The sequence below is a fragment of the Diaphorina citri genome, unplaced genomic scaffold, assembly GCF_000475195.1.
Source record: "Diaphorina citri unplaced genomic scaffold, Diaci psyllid genome assembly version 1.1 scaffold711, whole genome shotgun sequence".
In the NCBI taxonomy this organism is placed as follows: domain Eukaryota; kingdom Metazoa; phylum Arthropoda; class Insecta; order Hemiptera; family Psyllidae; genus Diaphorina; species Diaphorina citri.
Window position 1 is genome coordinate 122,734 of NW_007378144.1, and position 23,950 is coordinate 146,683.

Here is a 23,950-nt window from a genome sequence, read left to right on the forward strand (position 1 = left end):
ACTTTTTTATGCATCTGATGCATTTGCAGAGCAACAGGACCTAGTCTTGTTATCACTATGCAATCGGATGATAACAATTTCATACCAGAAGCCACTTCCTTCTAGCTTCCAGGTCTATCAGTGTCTCTTATAAGCAGAGCTAACTGCAGACTGCAGAGTTATCTGCGGCTGAGATAAAGATGATAATCTAGCTCGGTCAATAAACTAACCAATAGTAATTGATGATATCCGATATATCCTTGTGGATGAATCAGAGGTCTTTAAGGAATATGGATTAACTTCTCTTCCAGTTAACTTCATATGCATAAATGCATAAATCCATATTATGTAGGTATAATAATATTTAATATGTTACTACTATGGGTACAAATGAACATACGTAATTATGTTACGATTACGAACCTACATAGGAAGGGAGGAAAGAGAATAGACTATAATAGAGAGTTCAAAATAATATTAGGTATAGGGTGTCAAAACGATAAGTGGTAGTCCTAGAAAAATCTGTTTGGAATATGGATTACCTTCTCTTCCACTTAACTTCATATGCATATTATGAAGGTACAAGAATATGAATATATTACTATGTTAGTACTATTTAATAAATTAATAACATCACTATGTTACGAACTTACATAATAATAATAGTGCTTATTTATACTGCTCGCATAGGACTGAAGAGGTAGAGTAAGAAGAAAAAGGAAAGTAGGTAACTACCTATAGCTTTTTTTGAGAAAGGAGATTTTTATTATTTTTGTAGCTTTTCATCGCGCTATTTCGTCATGAGTTCATGACTTTACAACATTGCGTTTGATTGATTAGATTTACAATTTCACAATAAATTATTATCTATTCAAAGGTCATTTGTGATTGGGTTTCACAATAATTATACATTTCGCCTAGTCTCTATACTCTGTCGATGTCGGAATAATATTATAAATAATGCTAATTTTAATTTTCGCAATAATGTCAATACTGCTGATCGATGCAAAAGATCTGACATTGATGGCCTGCCCTACGGTATGATTTACTATGGATAGATCATAACTTACTATGAATAGATTAATGATGAAGTTTGTAATTTTGTATCTACTTGTAAATATTTCATTTAACTCACCTGTCAGCTTTGTACCTTGAGGAACGCCAGTTTTCAAATGAACAATAAGGTTAGGGTTAGGGAACATCGAGTATGGTACTTACTTGAAGGGTGACTCCTGGGTCGGTCATGACCAGCCAGCAGAGCATTCAGCCTCGTGAGAAGAATTGATGGGTTGGATCATGAATGCCACTGCAAGCTATCTGAAATCCAGAAGAAATTGAAAATGGGTTCAGTAGGGGATTCTCTTAAAATTATTAATAAGAGTTGTAAAACACAACCAATTTTTCATTGGTCAGAACTTTACTCTATCTAATAGCCTAATATTGTATTTCAGTACTACATAGGTACAATTTTATTTATTAAGATTTGGTTACCTCCATGCAAAACTATACTAAAAACTATATGAACATAACGTGGGCTGTTGTAATGTTTTTGCACTGAAATAAATTTAAGGAAGATGCAGTCATACCTGTCTGATTACATAAGTTCATCTGTTGGGCACCTTACCACCTCATAACAAGTGGGTAATGGTCAAAGTAACAGGTGCTTGAATGTTTATTGGAGATCTAGCTACTTACCTATGTATTTATTAGATACCTATTTACCTAATACCAGGATGAGTATGAGGAATATTGTGCTAGGTTATATGGCCAAATGGTCATATGTATGGTAATATGGATTCTACATAACAGTAGGATCTTGGTCTCTGTGTATTAGGTACGAATTTAATGAACCTGTACCTATGTTTACAATCCTATTTACCTAATACCAGGATGAGTATGAGGAATATTGTGCTAGGTTATATGGCCAAATGGTCATATGTAGGTATGGTAATATGGATTCTACATAACAGTAGGATCTTGGTCTCTGTGTATTAGGTACGAATTTAATGAACCTGTACCTATGTTTACAATTGAATTCACCTATGGCTGTTTTATTTAGAGATCTGTAAAAGACGAACAAGCGAACGAAGAAAGAACTTTTAGATTACCTTCTTTTTACTGAAAAAGTTCAGTTCATGGTGGCCACTAAAACTGGGTGGCCACTGTTAGCAGGCTCATAGGGCAGCAAAGTTCAAGATAGTATTTTCTCTCTATTTTTAATCTGGGAGAACAAGAACAACTCTTTACAATTTAATTTGTCAATCAAAATAGCAACAAATAAACAAAGCCTCCATTTTGACAAAGTTTGACAAGAAACATGATAGATAGACGGGCATCTATCTCGATTTACCTTCCCAACCTGGTAAGTCCAACAGATGATTTTACTAAAGTTCCATCTCAGAACCTCTCATTAGAATATTTGCTGACCGATCTTTATCAGTGCTGAGATGCCTATCTCCTGACTATCCGACCGTATAAACAGGTAGATACCATAAATAATATAGATATATGGATCGATCCTTCATTTGCATACGTAGCGGATGGGAGGAATAAAACAGGAATAAAAGTGGTTGCATTCACACTTCCTATTCCTGGACAGGTGACCAAGAATACAGCATATTTAATGATGTGGCAATAGGGACCCAAATTCGTCTGTCTGTTTGTTCTACTATCATATATGTTACCTACTATGTAGCTATAACTTTCGAACGATTTTTCCGATTTGATTATATTTGACCAATAAGTTAAGGCGGTCTCTTCTTGATCCCTGATGTGCCGCGTCCATTTTAGTTTAGGACTATTGCACTGCTGACCAATAAGTTAGACGAGCAAAAGAAATTGGCTGATATAGAATTTGCACCTCATCGGGCCTTTACTAAACCCACTCGGAACCGAATCAGGTTTTATTGAACCCACATTGAACTAGTAACCTACTACGTATAAGTTCAGACATATAGTGTTATTTTTATCTTATTGATTAATAATTAATCAGAAATGTACCTATGTATGTCTAAGTTTGCAGTGGTAAGACTTTATAAAATCTACTTTACACGTATAATTTAACCACACATTTTAATTTATTGCTCAACACATTAAAATGAAGCCTACAACAAACCATTCATTGCATTATTATTACACTCATCTAAAACATGTACCTAGGTAGCTTAAAGCTCTTCTTTGGTATTACTAGATCACACGTTCATCCTAAGGGTAAAAATCCCAACTTCCAAGTTTTGACTGACATCTGAATCTGAATTACTATCATTCTATCATAGTAATGTAAACTGCTATGTTTACCAGTAACCCAGGTCAGTTATTGCAAGAGAAGTAAATGTCCAATCTCAAAGAGGTCAGCATTATATTTGACCAATGAGTTAGACGAGCAAAAGAATGAGGTCCTTTACTAAACCTACTCGGAACCGAATCAGGTTTTATTGAACCCATATTGAACTACGTAACCTACTACGTATAAGTTCAGACATATAGTGTTATTTTTATCTTATTGATTAATAATTAATCAGAAATGTACCTATGTCTAAGTTTGCAGTGGTAAGACTTTATAAAATCTACTTTACACGTATAATTTAACCACATATTTTAATTTATTGCTCAACACATTAAAATGAAGCCTACAACAAACCATTCATTGCATTATTATTACACTCCTTTAAAACATGTACCTAGGTAGCTTAAAGGTCTTCTTTGGTATTACTAGATCACACGTTCATCCTAAGGGTAAAAATCCCAACTTCCAAGTTTTGACTGACATCTGAATTTGAATTACTATCATAGTAATGTAAACTGCTATGTTTACCAGTAACCCAGGTCAGTTATTGCAAGAGAAGTAAATGTCCAATCTCAAAGAGGTCAGTCAGTTTCAATCTTATTAATGTACCTAGAATACCTAGGTATAGATATAGATAATATCTAGGTATCTCTCACATGTACCTAGGAATAGGTATCACATGGTGGATTGGATAGATAAATTGATTAGCGAATCTTATGAAATAGTACCTAATAATGATGTAATTACGGCGATTAATCGGTAATTCATGCCCGATAGGAAATGCACTCGTCAAATTTAGTGCAAACTTCTGAGATTGCAGTTCAGCTACGTGAGTTATGGTAAAAGGTTGTAATAACCAGATACCTTCTTGGAGTATTGGTATATATGACTTTTAATAGACTATTATTCAGTAAGTTAATATTAAACTTCTTCTTCTTTGCTCAATTGGAAGTTTAATCAAATCAGACGTATGGGAGTAATTAGCTTAGTCTATTCATCCTAGTAAATCGGTACATATTTAACGGTCTAGTGGGTAAACTTTAAACTCGTGAGGAAATTGGATCAGAGATTTGGCGAGGAAATTGGATCAGAGAACGAACCTTGTTTCCTCTAATAGAGGAAACAAGGTTCGTTCAGAGATTTGGAAATTGGAGGAGCAGATACATATGAAATCTTACAAATAGGATAACGAATCTGTCTCATTTGTAATTTGCCTGAGGATCTAATGGTTAGATGTAACTTGTGAGGTCATTTTCTAATAATCAGCTAACCAGCTGGTAATGTGTTAAACCTCAGAAAGAAATGGACTCTTGACATTTTACAAGTAAAAGGAAAGTTAAGCCGCGAGATGTATCCAGAACATAATAAGATACATAAACGTATCTCCATAAACATAATACATATGTAAAATGTACTCGTACCCATTACATTACACAGAACACAGATGTACGGCACATAAAGTACGATGCACAGAGACATTTCAAACTTCGAGAGTATCAAAGGTAATTGCGAAGTTGTATCTCCATAAACATAATACATATGTAAAATGTACTCGTACCCATTACACAGAACACAGATGTACGGCACATAAAGTACGATGCACAGAGACATTTCAAACTTCGAGAGTATCAAAGGTAATTGCGAAGTCCAATGCGTTATGCGTACATTGTTATGCAATTGTAACAGTATTCGAGTTGGGGAAGGAGGTAATCTGGGGACCATGAATAAAACCGAGCCCCCTAATCAAACTGAAGTAGGCTCCCAATTTGATACTACGTTTAAAACTAAGTCCATTGTTATGAAATGACACCATAACTGCCCTAAGTCGATTCAAATCGGTCATTAATAAAAGTTGGCATTTGAAGTGATCGACGAACAATCCTTTGGATTAGTTTGTAATATATTTTTTCTTTTTTAAACTTCCGGTCCCTACAAATCCGATCTTCTCCTATTTAGAGTATGCTATAAATACCAACCCAAGTTGCGATGTACATTGTACATACATGCGGGTTGTTAAACATGTATTTGCAATATGCCTACATAGGTATCAGGGGCCTTCACAGCCTAACCAACCCATGGAGCTATGTAGTTTTAACTCCATTAGGTACTTGTATTATGCTCGTAGGTATTGTCCTTTTGGGGGGAAGAACTGTAGGTTCTAGGATTCCCCTTGAGGAGCCCGGGTTCAGGCACATGTGACCGGAGAATCCCCCTATGAACGACCCTGATAGGTACATATTGCGTTAGATAGAATTTATTGTGTACATGGAGTATGTAAATAGAACAATGATTAGTAGAGATGTCAAAAGCACATTTATAGTGGAGATGCCGCGAACACATGCATAATGGAAAAACCAAGAGTACAAATTAGTGGAGACGCCACTGCTACCAAACAAGAAATGGTTCTCCGGTCTAGACAAATATTTACACGGAGGTCCCACCAAACAACATAAGAGTACCCAATACCCATATTAGATCAATGAAGACCAATCACGTCCGTAATAATATCGTGGCAAATGAGATTCAAATGAGACCTCGGTAAAGAATTCCCTGGCGTTAGACACTCAACTATCTCGGTTTATAAGGAAGATGAAGTTACCTGTATCCAGGCAGAATCTGCATTGTTCAACGGCGTGGCAATTACAAGTTCATTTCTTCATGGGAACATTGTGGAGCTTGTTAATTATGCAGTCATTGTTTTCTTGTAGGCGTCCGGAGGTATACAGGGTGTTCTGCGTACATTTCGCACCTGGAACATAAAACATAAGGCAATAATAACGTAAACCATTTATTAAAATTCAGCTAATATCTCAATGATATTTGCCTTACGAAACAGTATTTTCCTTTTTCAAGGTTTAGTTGTCATCGTGAGTGACATCAAAGTCATACTTTTCCGATTTCTTGGTTAATACCCAGAATCAAGATGAATGACGACCATCTGATAATCGCGTGCTGCTAGCTTTTCCAACCCCAGTCAGGCTAGGTGACGTAAGGAGGCGGGTAGCTAGTCAGGGTGGAGTGTAAAACCTAAAACCTCGTCACTAAATGTTTTTTCTCTCTCTCTCTCTCTCTTTTTGCAAATTAATTCAATGGGCAAAGTAAACCTAGACCCTTGACAAATGGAATGTGCTTGAAGACATGTGATGTGATCTTCCAATCTACTCAACCTCAAGTTACGTCTCACACTGATCCACCCACTATACTCTGGAGTTTTTTCTCCTGGCCATGTTTCGGTTCCCAAACCCATTCATTGTGTTTTGGTTCCCCAACGTTCCTGCTAACGTGTCTTCTCTAGTTTAAACACGACGCAGGATTCGCCTAGCAGAACGAAATCAGATAATGTCCTATGTGTGTGAAACCAGCTAGCTATGACAGCACACTATGTGTTTTGCCGCCGGTCGTGGTAGGTTTAATATCTGTACAAATGACTAATGGCTAACTTCATAAAGCTCTCTAAGCTATTTCTATACTGGGCTAATCATTTGACAATGACAGTTGATATCATTTGCAATCCCCAGTATGATCCAGAAGAATGAAACAATATTTTACGATGAAGAGGATGTTCATGAAGACAACTTTGGAAAATATTTGAAAAAGTCTAGAAGTAATCAGAGAAGAAGACAATTATTTAAAGTCAACTTACCAAGACAGTAAAACTCAATATACCTACTAATATTACCTACCCATGAATACACATTTGAAGACCAATATTTATGAAGAGACACTATTCTAGACAGCAGCATAGGGAGTAATGAGTTATGTTAATGGAACAACAATATATACACATATATTTTTATTTATTTATTATTTTTTGTTTAAGAGGTTTGACAGAGGGAACTGTAACTGCTCTGGTCATATCGTCCCGAAATCGAAGAGAGAAGGAAGACAGGATAGGAGAAAGCCAGCTGTTCCGAGAACGAACATTATCCCATCCGGGAATCGAACCCGCGACCTAGCGCTTACAAGGCAGACGCACTACCAACTAAGCTAACTAGGCTGGCTGAACAACAATAAAATATTTAGAAATAAAAATCCTAGTCTCATTCCGACACCCTGTTTGATGTATGTCTTTACAATTTATTTTGTCAATCAAAATAGCAGCAAATAAACAAAGCCTCCATTTTGACAAAGTTTGACAAGAAACATGATAGATAGACGGGCATCTATCTCGATTTACCTTCCCAACCTGGTAAGTCCAACAGATGATTTTACTAAAGTTCCATCTCAGAACCTCTCATTAGAATATTTGCTGACCGATCTTTATCAGTGCTGAGATGCCTATCTCCTGACTATCCGACCGTATAAACAAGTAGATACCATAAATAATATAGATATATGGATCGATCCTTCATTTGCATACGTAGCGGATGGGAGGAATAAACCAGGAATAAAAGTGGTTGCATTCACACTTCCTATTCCTGGACAGGTGACCAAGAATACAGCATATTTAATGATGTGGTAAGAGGGACCCAAATTCGTCTGTCTGTTTGTTCTACTACATATTACCTACTATGTATAACTTTCGAACGATTTTTCCGATTTGATTATATTTGACCAATGTCAGCTCCCATGGCTTAGTGGTCACTGTGCTCGCCTTGCACGCGGGAGACCCGGGTTCGATTCCCGGCGGGGTCAAGAAATTTGTATCATGCAAATGATTGATTTTTTTGCTATTAAATAATGGAATTTTACAATTAAGTATGATGTAAAAAATGTGAAAAGAAAAAAAAAAATATGAAGAGATCCTACTCGTAGATGAAGGTCTATTTGGGCGAAGAATTGATGAATGAATGGGAACACGCAAAATGGTATCCAATATTCTATCACGCATATTTAGATGTATTTCTATCATTAAACTAAAAACAATGTTTATTATAATAGAGATATTCGTAATTTCATCACGACAATAACAATTATACCTAATAGCTTTCCGTATCATGCACAATAGATGGAAAAAATAACAAGTTCTGAATAATTACTATCTGTTAAATGTATCTGAAAGGATTACCTACATATTAAAGATTTTCAACATTCTTGGGAAAGAACTAGGTTATTAGCAAAGTACATGGACAATGTCCATTGGACATGATCACAAACTCCGAAATTCGTTCCAAAGAAGCGTAATCTAGAACAATAATCACATTAACATTGGTAAATATTTTGATTTCATCCTCAACTCCAACCCTCAAGATGAAGAAACAAATCCTGCAGGTGCACATCCTAAAGTGGAGCAAACTGCTCATCTGCTGATGGCAGTTACAAAATCGCTAACGACTCAGTTACAAACCTAATCAAGAGTACTAATGATACCCTACAGAACTAGATCATTTTGTTGAAACAATAGACTTCGCCAGAAGATAAATCTGTCCGCCACCAGGCAGATATTCCCAAAATTTACACAAAATTACAACATAGAAACACCAGTTACACCAGAGATTCCAGGTGCACATCCTAAAGTGGAGCAAACTACTCATCTGCTGATGGCAGTTACAAAATCGCTAACGACTCAGTTACAAACCTAATCAAGAGTACTAATGATAGCCCACAGAACTAGATCATTTTGTTGAAACAATAGACTTCACCAGAAGATAAATCTGTCCGCCACCAGGCAGATATTCCCAAAATTTACACAAAATTACAACATAGAAACACCAGTTACACCAGAGATTCTTACCAGAATGGCAGATGATGTTACCAGACGGTGGATGGTGCATGTGGTATATTCCTAATGACATGGGTGAGAATCGGAGAGCAAATTTCCCATATTGCTCCCCTGAACCGTTTTAGAACAATCTCTTTTGAGTTCAAATAGTTTCATCACGGAAACAATAGCGCAAATTCGGGGCAATATGGCTATTATTGCATATTGCTTTCTCATGTCTTATGTATAAAACTATCTACACCCATTGAAAACTTTTTTGAAAGTGTGGGTGCTATACTGCTATACCATGAGGCTATGGAGCGATTTGTTCTGCTGCAACTATACAAACAATCTGACAATGAGTGACCACTTTAATTTGTAGCTCACATTGGGAAATCAGTTCCATGTTTTGATTTTTCTCAATTGAATTAATCAGATGCATGGTTCACAATGTGATTTCGAAAGAGATATTGACCAGAAAAAGATTAAGTCATTATGCTAATCTGGTCGGAAAGAGACACACCCTCACTGCCATTGTCTGCAAAATCATTGTGGCCAAATTCGGTTCGGACACCGGACTGCATCCCAAATCTCATCCCATACCTATATGAGTCTTTGGTTTTTTTTAGACTTTTCTAGTTTTTTCCCAAAGGTGTCTACTGCTCTATCATAATTGCCTCTCTTAGCAGTTATATAGCTATCTGAATAGTCTCTCACCAAACCCAGGAGTTACCCCATCAAGGTTATACTCCAGCCTTTACAAGGAGCGTCCTTCAAAAGTTATAGTTGCCAAAGTCACGAGTCAAATTTAAATCATTGTAAACATCAGACAGGATTAGGCGCTACTAATTCATGAAATCAAACAATTGATATCACTGCTGTCGCCAGCGTTCTGGAAAATTAAACAAATGATTTGATGGCAATCAATGCGGTCACCCGTGTCAACTAAACTGGAATTACTGTCACGACTTGAACCTTGAACTTAAAACCGATCCAAGGTATCCCTTATTAATCCGAAACAAACAAGAAACAAACATGTTTTTGGATTAGAAAATTACGAGAGAACTGGAGAAGTCATCAATGCCTTCATAAATTAGATTGGTAGGCTTTTTATTATTCTTGAAACAATTCTAGCAGTCTAGATTAGGAACAATAAATGTCAGTCTTTATGTCGAAATTACTTGTTATGCAAATGGATATGGATCAGAAATACCTCGGGAAAAGAGTCTGTTTTAGGTAGATAAATAAAAAAGAATTCCCAGGACCTTTGCTTTCTCCGTTATTTTAAATCAAAGATCTAGTCTCATAATACGCAATAGGACATGGTCAATGGTCACATCTTTTACTATTTTCTTTGATGTCATTGAAGGTTACCATAACGTGTGTTGTTGTGACATCATTCTGTCGTATATTGTACATTTGTCATCATTGGTGAGGATTGTCAACCATGAATGACGCACTTGAGTATTTTCAAATTTGTCCATATTCGTCACAAAAGTTTGCTATTTTCGGGAGTCATGTTCAACATGTTAATTGGGATTTGATAGATTTTTTCATAGTCCGTGTGATGTCACCACAATGTCTCATTTATAAACTCGTGTTATGCTGCTTTCGATTCAATTTCCTCGTTAATTTTTCATAACTGTCGTAAGATGTTGACATATGCCAATCCGTATTGTCGTCTGATATTATGATTTAGTACTAAATCAAAGGTCGCGCACAATATATTACGTTACCTAAGTTCAGTGCTGCTGACTCTGTCTTCTTTCAGTGTCAAAAATGCTCATTAGTAAATCCAACCAAAATTAAGTTAGTAGTCCACATTTACAGAATTAGGTGCTGTACGTATACAACTGTACATAGAGATATACCTATTGTGTGGATTTATAGCTCATTGTGTGAGTTTCGTTAATTGGCGTGTCGAGAACTCGGATCCTGGATTCGGACGGTGGATGTGGTATATACCTAATGACATGGGTGAGAATTGGAGAGCAAATTTCCCATATTGCTCCCCTGAACCGTTTTAGAACAATCTCTTTTGAGTTCAAATAGTTTCATCACGGAAACAATAGTGTGGTATATTCCTAATGACATGGGTGAGAATCGGAGAGCAAATTTCCCATATTGCTCCCCTGAACCGTTTTAGAACAATCTCTTTTGAGTTCAAATAGTTTCATCACGGAAACAATAGCGCAAATTCGGGCCAATATGGCTGTTATTACATATTGCTTTCTCATGTCTTATGTATAAAACTATCTACACCCATTGAAAACTTTTTTGAAAGTGTAGGTGCTATACTGCTATACCATGAGGCTATGGAGCGATTTGTTCTGCTGCAACTATACAAACAATCTGACAATGAGTGACCACTTTAATGAAAGTGTGGGTGCTATACTGCTATACCATGAGGCTATGGAGCGATTTGTTCTGCTGCAACTATACAAACAATCTGACAATGAGTGACCACTTTAATAGTATAAAACTATCTACACCCATTGAAAACTTTTTTGAAAGTGTGGGTGCTATACTGCTATACCATGAGGCTATGGAGCGATTTGTTCTGCTGCAACTATAATACAAACAATCTGACAATGAGTGACCACTTTAATTTGTAGCTCACATTGGGAAATCAGTTCCATGTTTTGATTTTTCTCAATTGAATTAATCAGATGCATGGTTCACAATGTGATTTCGAAAGAGATATTGGCCAGAAAAAGATTAAGTCATTATGCTAATCTGGTCGGAAAGAGACACACCCTCACTGCCATTATCTGCAAAATCATTGTGCCCAAATTCGGTTCGGACACCGGACTGCACCCCAAACTTATCCCATACCTATATGAGTCTTTGTTTTTTTTTAGACTTTTCTAGTTTTCTCCCAAAGGTGTCTACTGCTCTATCCTAATTGCCTCTCTTAGCAGTTATATAGTTATCTGAATAGTCTCTCACCAAACCCAGGAGTTACCCCATCAAGGTTATACTCCGGCTTTTACAAGGAGCGTCCTTCAAAAGTTATAGTTGCCAAAGTCACGAGTCAAATTTAAATCATTGTAAACATCAGACAGGATTAGGCGCTACTACTTAATGAAATCAAACAATTGAGATCACTGCTGTGGCCAGCGTTCTGGAAATTAAACAAATGATTTGATGGCAATCAATGCGGTCACCCGTGTCAACTAAACTGGAATTACTGTCACGACTTGAACCTTAAACTTAAAACCGATCCAAGGTATCCCTTATTAATCCGAGTCAACCAAGAAACAAACATGTTTTTGGATTAGAAAATTACGAGAGAACTAGAGAAGTCATCAATGCCTTCATAAATTAGATTGTAGGCTTTTTATTATTCTTGAAACAATTCTAGCAGCTAGATTAGGAACAATCAATGGTCAGTCCTTTAGTCGAAAATTACTGTTATCAAATGGATATGGATCAGAAATACCTCGGGAAACGGTTCGGACACCGGACTGCATCCCAAATCTCATCCCATACCTATATGAGTCTTTGGTTTTTTTTAGACTTTTCTAGTTTTTTCCCAAAGGTGTCTACTGCTCTATCATAATTGCCTCTCTTAGCAGTTATATAGCTATCTGAATATGGTTCGGACACAGGACTGCATCCCAAATCTCATCCCATACCTATATGAGTCTTTGGTTTTTTTAGACTTTTCTAGTTTTTTCCCAAAGGTGTCTACTGCTCTATCATAATTGCCTCTCTTAGCAGTTATATAGCTATCTGAATAGTCTCTCACCAAACCCAGGAGTTACCCCATCAAGGTTATACTCCAGCCTTTACAAGGAGCGTCCTTCAAAAGTTATAGTTGCCAAAGTCACGAGTCAAATTTAAATCATTGTAAACATCAGACAGGATTAGGCGCTACTAATTCATGAAATCAAACAATTGATATCACTGCTGTCGCCAGCGTTCTGGAAAATTAAACAAATGATTTGATGGCAATCAATGCGGTCACCCGTGTCAACTAAACTGGAATTACTGTCACGACTTGAACCTTGAACTTAAAACCGATCCAAGGTATCCCTTATTAATCCGAAACAAACAAGAAACAAACATGTTTTTGGATTAGAAAATTACGAGAGAACTGGAGAAGTCATCAATGCCTTCATAAATTAGATTGTAGGCTTTTTATTATTCTTGAAACAATTCTGGCAGCTAGATTAGGAACAATCAATGGTCAGTCCTTTAGTCGAAAATTACTGTTATCAAATGGATATGGATCAGAAATACCTCGGGAAAAGAGTTCTGTTTTAAGGTAGATACATCCAGGACCTTGCTTTCTCCGTTAATTTAAATCAAAGATCTAGATCTCATAATAGGACATAGGACATGGTCAATGGTCACATCTTTTACATTTTCTTTGATGTCATTGAAGGTTACCATAACGTGTTGTTGTTGTTGTTGTTGTTGTTGTGACATCATTGTTATCATCTGTCGTAATATTTACATTTGTCATATTAGTGAGATTGTCAACCATGATGGACGCACTTGAAGTATTTTCAAATTAGTCCATTTATTTCGTCACAAAGTTTACTATTTTCGGAGGTCATGTTCAACATGTTAATTGGGTCATCATCTGTCGTAATATTTACATTTGTCATATTGGTGAGATTGTCAACCATGATGGACGCACTTGAAGTATTTTCAAATTATTCCATTTATTTCGTCACAAAGTTTGCTATTTTCGGAGGTCATGTTCAACATGTTAATTGGGATGATAAATTTTTTCATAGTCCGTGTGAACCTTGCTTTCTCCGTTATTTTAAATCAAAGATCTAGATCTCATAATATAATAGGACATAGGATATGGTCAATGGTCTTTTACATTTTCTTTGATGTCATTGAAGGTTACCATAACGTGTTGTTGTTGTTGTTGTGACATCATTGTCATCATCTGTCGTAATATTTACATTTGTCATATTAGTGAGATTGTCAACCATGATGGACGTACTTGAAGTATTTTCAAATTTGTCCATTTATTTCGTCACAAAGTTTGCTATTTTCGGAGGTCATGTTCAACATGTTAATTGGGATGATAAATTTTTTCATAGTCCGCGTGATGTCACCACACTGTCTCATTTATAAAGTCGTGTTATGCTGCTTTCAATTCAATTTCCTCGTTAATTTTTCATAACTGTCGTAAGATGTTGACATATGCCAATCCGTATTGTCGTCTGATATTATGATTTAGTACCTGTCGTAATATTTACATTTGTCATATTGGTGAGATTGTCAACCATGATGGACGCACTTGAAGTATTTTCAAATTTGTCCATTTATTTCGTCACAAAGTTTGCTATTTTCGGAGGTCATGTTTAACATGTTAACTGGGATGATAATTTTTTTCATAGTCCGTGTGATGTCACCACAATGTCTCAGTTATAAAGTCGTGTTATGCTCCTTTCGATTCAATTTCCTCGTTAATTTTTCATAACTGTCGTAAGATGTTGACATATGCCAATCCGTATTGTCGTCTGATATTATGATTTAGTACCAAATCAAAGGTCGCGCACAATATATTACGTTACCTAAGTTCAGTGCTGCTGACTCTGTCTTCTTTCGGTGTCAAAAATGTACGCTCATTAGTAAATCCAACCAAAATTAAGTTAGTAGTCCACAATTACAGAATTAGGTGCTGTACGTATACAACTGTACGTACATAGAGATATACCTATTGTGTGGATTTATAGCTCATTGTGTGAGTTTCGTTAATTGGCGTGTCGAGAACTCGGATCCTGGATTCTATACTTACTCTACTTGGTTATTTGTGATTAAAAATACTATTAGTCGTTAGATGGATAGGTACTTAATTAGTATTAAGTAGGTTCTGAGGTAGCTAACCTAGTGATGATGTCCTAGTAATAAAATCCATCAATAATAAACCAATATTAGCATCCATCGGTGTACTTAATTAGCATCAAGTAGGTTCTGAGTCTCCTGAGGTAGCTAACCTAGTGATGATGTCCTAGTAATAAAATCCATCAATAATAAACCAATATTAGCATCCATCGGTCCATTTCCTTTATGTCGAAAAACCACAACTTATTGGAATTGGAAATTGACCATAAAAAAAGTCCAAATTCCAGTTCTTTTTGAATCTATAGAATGAAAACAAAGATTAAGATTAAGTCTGGCTGGGGGACTTTAAACAGGGAGTAGACCAGCTTAGTCTGGCTGGGGGACTATAAACAGGGAGTATACCAGCCTGAATTTCTTTTTTTTTTTTTCTCTCTAAACACACTCTTCTGCAATAATGGCTATCACGAACGATCAGTGATGGAGATCTGGTCTTCAGCTCGAATTTGATTTGACTTCTTCATTAATATCAAATCCTTTGGTGAAACGCAATTTCTAAACAAAACTTTCAGAACTCAAAAACCAGATTTGGAGAATTTGAAGATAACCAAAACGAAGAGAAGGATGTTGAAGCAACGGATTACATAAATGACATGTCAGAAATATATAAATGAATATGATGAGAGTTCCAATGTAACTGGAGAATCTGAAGATTTAAGGAAAAAGATCTGAAAAACCTAAACATGGCCAAAGTAACTGGAGATTTAAGGAAAATATCTACAATGTATGTACCTCCTATACGTGGCCATTTGCCACCTACCCGTCAGATATGAACACACAAGTACCTATCTTCAGCTATGTACATATATCCCTGAATGATTTGCTTAGAACTTCAAGATCACACACGCGTCAAAACATGACTTTCAAGATGATATAGATAATGTTGTTATTTGTTATACATCTAATCCATTTCAATTATCTTAATAACACATGGATGGTGTCTCCATGGCCAAAGTAACTGGAAATTTAAGGAAAATATCTACAACGTATGTACCTATACGTGGCCATTGGCCACCTACCCGTCAGATATGAACACACAAGTACCTATCTTCAGCTATGTATATCCCTGAATGATTTGCTTAGAACGAACTTCAAGATCTCAAGATCTCAAGTTAAGTAAAACCATGTAAAAAACTCCCCTTCGTTGTGAACACAATGAGACCAACCCCACCACTCTGAGGGGCCCAGACGCCGAGTACTACCCATTTGAAAAACATACTAATCCGTTGGCGGACCCTGTAGATAATGTTGTTATACATCTAATCCATTTCAATTATCTTAATAACACATGGATGGTGTCTGAAGAAATTAATTCTGAGCACATAATGCGGATACTTTACACGAGAAGTAAGTAATTTTGCATGAATAATTTTAATGATATTTGAGTGTTTCTAGAAAATGATCCAGTTCTACACTTCAAGCCAACCAAATATGAAATATACTAATTGACATATTAATTAGGTATGGAGATAAGTGCATAGGGACATTAGCAACTTCGTATACTAATAGAGAAGAGATCTCACCAGGTTGAGTAGAATCCGGTATCATCAATAGAAGTTATATGAAAGTCAATGCCAAATGATTATAAATCACGAAATACCAACTTGTATTGATTGAACTTGCTACACATACCCATGTAGGTATATCTAGAATCGAGATGTTCAAATAGGAATAGTGAAATAGGAGTTTACTTTTATATGTATTGATCGTACACATTTCTTGAATTTACGACTATTAATTCAAATAAAACTTCAAATATACACTTTTCAGATCTTCAGGACATTCATATCTAGAATCGGGATGTTCAAATAGGAATAGTGAAATAGGAGTTTACTTTTATGTATTGATCGTACACATTTCTTGAATTTACGACTATTAATTCAAATAAAATTTCAAATATACACTTTTCAGATCTTCAGGACATTTTAGACTGGATAGGAACTAAAAGTTAATTTAACTTTTGTTGACATCAATCTGCAACCTTTAGCCCTCTTCCTTCATTGGCACATCATCAGTTGGCAGATTCTGCATGTGGATAATGATCGCAAAGTTATGGTCAGGTGATTAATCTAAAACAACTCATCGCAATTATTAACGGATTAGCGCGGATTGCACTTTATCAAATTTATTACTCTCGACGAAAGTTATCCATTGGCACATCATCAGTTGGCAGATTCTGCATGTGGATAATGATCGCAAAGTTATGGTCAGATGATTAATCTAAAACAACTCATCGCAATTATTAACGGATTAGCGCGGATTGCACTTTATCAAATTTATTACTCTCGACGAAAGTTATCCTGATGACTTCATGCTAGAAATTGTTCTGACGACGAGCATGCGATTTCAGAAAACGAGATTATTCGCGGAGAAATTAATGCTATTGGTTGAGGTTTATATTCTGATATTAATGAGTTCTGACATGGAATCTCGGTACACTCGCATCTTATATTCATGCCGGCTTTAATGTCCCTATTATTTGCGTTTGTGTCGCATGCAGTTATGCACATACCTGCACTAATGACTAATGGTTATGTCATCCACACAATGCACAATGTTACACTTTTCGGATTTATGTGTATCGACAGATTAGGAGAGTTTCTCTTATGCCTTAATGTCCCTATCATTTGCGTTTGTGTCGCATGCAGTTATGCACATACCTGCACTAATGGTTATGTCATCCACACAATGCACAATGTTACACTTTTCGGATTTATGTGTATCGACAGATTAGGAGAGTTTCTCTTATGCCCTTCTTAGCCAGAGTACGTCGCCTTATCTCTAATCTGATATTCACATTATTCACTATGAATGCACTTCCAGTTTGTCCGTTGGTATTTTTTTACTATCTTTAGATTCATTAGGTACGTTTATTGTGATCTTCCTCCCATTGTATCAAGTCTGCCAAGCTCGTGCTTGTCTGGTTTCAGTTGCTCTTCTACACAAGCTTTTAATAGGGAGGGGCCTGAAACTCCTAATTATCGACAGGGGCCCCTAAATGTCCCTGCGGAGCCCCTGAATGCCCGTGGACCCCGTGCCGCGGATCCTGCGGGTGTGGGATACTGGGACATGTATGGTAATGTCATCATGGATTGTCAGTAAATATTCCTGACTCAGATTCGGGCTCATTGAAAATTCGCGATAACTTCTTGATTGCATCACAACTCACATCTTAAACGTCCTTCCGGGTTTGCCACAGTTGACAAAATGAATCCAAATGACCAAAATCTTCTAAAAAGCGTGAGTAAAAACGTGAGCTAATCTCTCCACAAATGTGATGTCTAGAAAAGCGTGCAGTTCTAAGATCCTTTCTTTCTGCTGCACTCCGTATAAACCGTAATAAGTGCAGATTTCGAGATCAATTTGTAGAACAAGAAACAAATCTGCCTGCATTCCTAATGCACGACGCAGGATTCGCCTAGCAGAACGGAATCAGATAATGTCCTATGTGTGTGTGAAACCACCTAGCTATGACAGCACACTATGTGTTTTGCCGCCGGTCGTGGTAGGTTTAATATCTGTACAAATGACTAATGGCTAACTTCATAAAGCGCACGACGCAGGATTCGCCTAGCAGAACGGAATCAGATAATGTCCTATGTGTGTGAAACCAGCTAGCTATGACAGCACACTATGTGTTTTGCCGCCGGTCGTGGTAGGTTTAATATCTGTACAAATGACTAATGGCTAACTTCATAAAGCTCTCTAAGCTATATCTATACTGGGCTAATCATTTAACAATGACGGTTGATATCATTTGCAATCCCCAGTATGATCCAGAAGAATGAAACAATATTTTACGATGAATAGGATGTTCATGAAGACAACTTTGGAAAATATTTGAAAAAGTCTAGAAGTAATCAGAGAAGAAGACAATTTAAAGTCAACTTACCAAGCACATAGACTTTCATCAAATTTAGAGCGTTCTGACACGAGTTAGAGGGAAATGAATGAGTAATTAGTATCTATTGCAGTTAATCTAGAAAACGTGCTCTCCATGTCAAAGTTCCAAAATCTGATTAGTATTAAACGTGCGTGAAACGAGACCATCAGACGGTTGAACTAAGACTTTGTAGTATATCTGTATATGTATCTAAACACACTCTTCTGCAATAATGGCTTACTTGGCTTACACCTATCAAGCCTCTGTAATCTGAATGGAAGAATTTCTATTGGTGTGATACATGGAATTTTTCTATTGTCATTCATACCTATGAAGTGAGGCACAATCGTGCTATCTGATTCAGAAGAAAGTGAGAGGTATTTGTTTGCCAATAGAGCTGTTTCCAGAAGAAGAAAAGCTATTGCTATGTCCTGGTACTTGCCTATGTACAAATACAATCAGCTATATCATATACATAGGTAAGGGTAAGGTAATTATCCCCTACCTTTAGGTAAGGGATAATCGATAATAATATCTATTCCATTAATGAAATTATGACATAATAAGGTCATATTGTAGTTCTCCAAGTTTAATAAAAATCCCCTCAGCTCCAAGAGCCAAAATTAGATATTCATTAAAAAGGAAAGTAAAAAACACCACGAACGATCAGTGATGGAGATCTGGTCTTCAGCTCAAATTTGATTTGACTTCTTCATTAATATCAAATCCTTTGGTGATAGACACTTAATTAGCATTAAGTAGGTTCTGAGGTAGCTAACCTAGTGATGATGTCCTAGTAATAAAATCCATCAATAATAAACCAATATTAGCATCTATCGGTCCATTTCCTTTATGTCGAAAAACCACAACTCATTGGAATTGGAAATTGACCATAAAAAAGTCCAAATTCCAGTTCTTTTTGAATCTATAGAATGAAAACAACGATTAAGATTCAGTCTGGCTGGGGGACTTTAAACAAGGAGTAGACCAGTTTAGTCTGGCTGGGGGACTATAAACAGGGAGTATACCAGCCTGAATTTCCCTTGCTAAAGAAATAGCAAAGGTTGAATACGAAGGGCATCCACTCGTAAAATTTGTAGCCAAAACCAAATGTCAACCCAAAGCAATCACCCTAGTTTAGGGCTGATTGAGAGGCTCGCGAAAAACGCCGACCCCGTCTGTAAACGGGAAAAGGCGATAAGGGTAAAAAACCTGATCTGAATATTGAACTCCCCCGTGCAGTAATTCCTAACTGACCCTTCTGTCAGTACAGGTTTTTAGTCCGTCCTTCCTTTATTATTACTAATAATAAAAGGTATAGTGGACGGACTATTGTATTCGCTTCGGGAGAAGGTCACTAGTGATAGTGGATATTTACGAGTAGGTATGTCTCATGGACAAGATAGTGGACAGTGATGATGAGTAATGAGTTCATTCAATACATAGATATCAAAGAGTTCATTCATAAAGACACAGATCTCAATGTGTACAGCCGCTATATCATTTTGTTACCGGTTTCCGACGTGACGGACACGTCTTTTGAAGTTAAGTTACAATGGGCCTGACTAACACCTGGACAGTAGTGATAGTGGATATTTACGAGTAGGTATGTCTCATGGACAAAATAGTGGACAGTGATGATGAGTATAATGAGTTCATTCAATACATAGATATCAAAGAGTTCATTCATAAAGACACAGATCTCAATGTGTACAACCGCTATATCATTTTGTTACCGGTTTCCGACGTGACGGACACGTCTTTTGAAGTTAAGTTACAATGGGCCTGACTAACACCTGGACAGTTGATGGTAAGGTATTATTACATTTTTCACAAAATGTATGTTCCACAAAAACCAGAATAACTGTGAAAATTACATCTACTATACCCTATAGTCCCTTAATAGTCCCTATACCATGCTCCATATTGTGCAGTCTGATGTCTTGTTACCTCCATTACCAGATGCACAAATCTACTTACTCTACTTGGTTATTTGTTTATAAACAGATGCCTGCCCTGCCAATGAAATTACCTGCACTGGTGAAATTACATTCAACAGAAATCTGACTCTCTCACGCCATCTCATCAATAACATCTGGCGAAGAAAATGATATCAATATTCAAATATTTACGAATACTTATTTGAATGTATACTTACCATAGTAGATCTAAGATGTGTTCACGTAAGACTTGAACGGTTTTATGATGTCAATCTTGAACATCTTGAGATTGAGTTCATCAGAATCATGCGTGTAACTGATACTTCTAACGGAATGTGTAAAACTCGATGAACTTATGGATATGAAAGAAATAACAAAACATCGAAGCACGGTGCATCTTATCCTTGGAGTCAAGTAGGTACTAGCACAACACACTTGAAAAACTATTATAAAGAATTTACGACACCGTCATTAAAACATATTGAAAAAAGCAAAAGTGTTAATGATGGTAGAAAAGTATTAAATTATAGCAATGTGATGTAAATTATAAACAAATAGACACATTGAGCAAGCGTGGTGAATTGGTAAACGACAGTGATGAATCAAGAATCTTTATTGAAGATGAAGATGGAGAAACTAGGCCACTGAAAGTACAAGTAAATAATGAGACTTTAGTAGACTAGTAGAGCCTAGTACTAATAATGCTAACGTGCTGTTTATGAATGAAATGAATGACCTGGAGAAGGTCACTAGTGATAGTGGATATTTACGAGTAGGTATGTCTCATGGACAAGATAGTGGACAGTGATGATGAGTAATGAGTTCATTCAATACATAGATATCAAAGAGTTCATTCATAAAGACACAGATCTCAATGTGTACAACCGCTATATCATTTTGTTACCGGTTTCCGACGTGACGGACACGTCTTTTGAAGTTAAGTTACAATGGGCCTGACTAACACCTGGACAATTGATGGTAAGGTATTATTACATTTTTCACAAAATGTATCTTCCACAAAAACCAGAATAACTGTGAAAATTACATCTACTATACCATGCTCCATATTGTGCAGTCTGATGTCTTGTTACCTCCATTACCCATCTGAGAAGCAAAAGGAAACAATCTTCACTACTAATGACTTCCTTTTGGCATGAAAAGTTTGAGAAACTGAACATATTCTAAATCAAATGCTTCTTGATAGTCCTTATAATAGTACTATTACTACATAATTTAATAGATAATAATCTATTACTCATCTGGGAAGCAAAAGGAAACAATCTTCACTACTAATGACTTCCTTTTGGCATGCAAAGTTTGAAAAACTGAACATATTCTAAATCAAATGCTTCTTGATAGTCCTTATAATAGTACTATTACTACATAATTTAATAGATAATAATCTATTACGCAAAAGTGTTAATGATGGTAGAAAAGTATTAAATTATAGCAATGTGATGTAAATTATAAACAAATAGACACATTGAGCAAGCGTGGTGAATTGGTAAACGACAGTGATGAATCAAGAATCTTTATTGAAGATGAAGATGGAGAAACTAGTTTTCCATTAACGAGAGTGATAGTTGTTCAAAATTAATATGCTACAAAATCGAGTGCAAATGTGGTATAACCAGACCACTCTAGAACTTTGACATCTTCAACAAATCCACAATATTCATCAAGTTTACCTGGTACACGTATTTCAACCAATATCCAGATTGGTATATGGATTTGTTTTGAATTCACTTTCCAATTAGTCCACTAATGTCCACTTTCATCTCATCTGACCTTAACCACGAAATCTTCAGTTTTACGGAATGATTCAAATCATTATCGTAGGTCGTTTAATTTGTGTTTGAGAACAAACCGGTTATGATATATGATGTAGATTCGTAGATTGTAGACAGACAGATAAGAAGACTCATCATGTAACGGATGCTGCAATATTATTAGTTAACTTTTTTTGGTAGGTAGGACCAAATTATCAAATTTATGAGTTACTACTGACACTGTTATCTAACTTCAGGTGCTGATTTAGATGACTGTATTTTCCCGCGGGGTAGACGGACAGATAGGAAGACTCATCATGTAACGGATGCTGCAATATTATTAGTTAACTTTTTTGGTAGATAGGACCAAATTATCAAATTTATGAGTTACTACTGACACTGTTATCTAACTTCAGGTGCTGATTTAGATGACTGTATTTTCCCGCGGGTCTCTTATATAGAAATTTTCAGTAAATTTGCCATTGACGTGTCTTATGCATAATTACCGATACTTCTAACGGAATGTGTAAAACTCGATGAACTTATGGATATGAAAGAAATAACAAAACATCGAAGCACGGTGCATCTTATCCTTCGCGCGTAATCTCACATAAAATATGTATTTAGTAAAATAGTTTGTGTAGATCTAAGATGTGTTCACGTAAGACTTGAACGGTTTTATGATGTCAATCTTGAACATCTTGAGATTGAGTTCATCAGAATCATGCACTTGAAATTCCTATATAATGATCAAAGTACAAACAGGATAGGTTTGGTGGGTATCTAAAAAGCAGCTCGAATGGTAAAACGATTTCGAATTTAGAAAAAATCCCACTTCTTTTTTAATCTATTTCTTTATATTTAGGTCCCAACAAGTCTTCAAGGGCCTTACTGAGCCCTTTTTTTCCCTATGGAAGGTCTACAGTTTCAAGAGGTCTACAGTTCACTGAACTAGTAGTTATCCACATTTTGACACATCCTATATTCTAATGAACTTACTGAATCTTATCCTTGGAGTCAAGTAGGTACTAGCACAACACACTTGAAAAACTATTATAAAGAATTTACGACACCGTCATTAAAACATATTGAAAAAAAGCAAAAGTGTTAATGATGGTAGAAAAGTATTAAATTATAGCAATGTGATGTAAATTATAAACAAATAGACACATTGAGCAAAGCAAAAGTGTTAATGATGGTAGAAAAGTATTAAATTATAGCAATGTGATGTAAATTATAAACAAATAGACACATTGAGCAAGCGTGGTGAATTGGTAAACGACAGTGATGAATCAAGAATCTTTATTGAAGATGAAGATGGAGAAACTAGGCCACTGAAAGTACAAGTAAATAATGAGACTTTAGTAGACTAGTAGAGCCTAGTACTAATAATGCTAACGTGCTGTTTATGCTTTAGTACATTAATAATGAGACTTTAGTAGACTAGTAGAGCCTAGTACTAATAATGCTAACGTGCTGTTTATGAATGAAATGAATGACCTGGAGAAGGTCCTCTAATCTGATATTCACATTATTCACTATGAATGCACTTCCAGTGTGTCCGTTGGTATTTTTTACTAT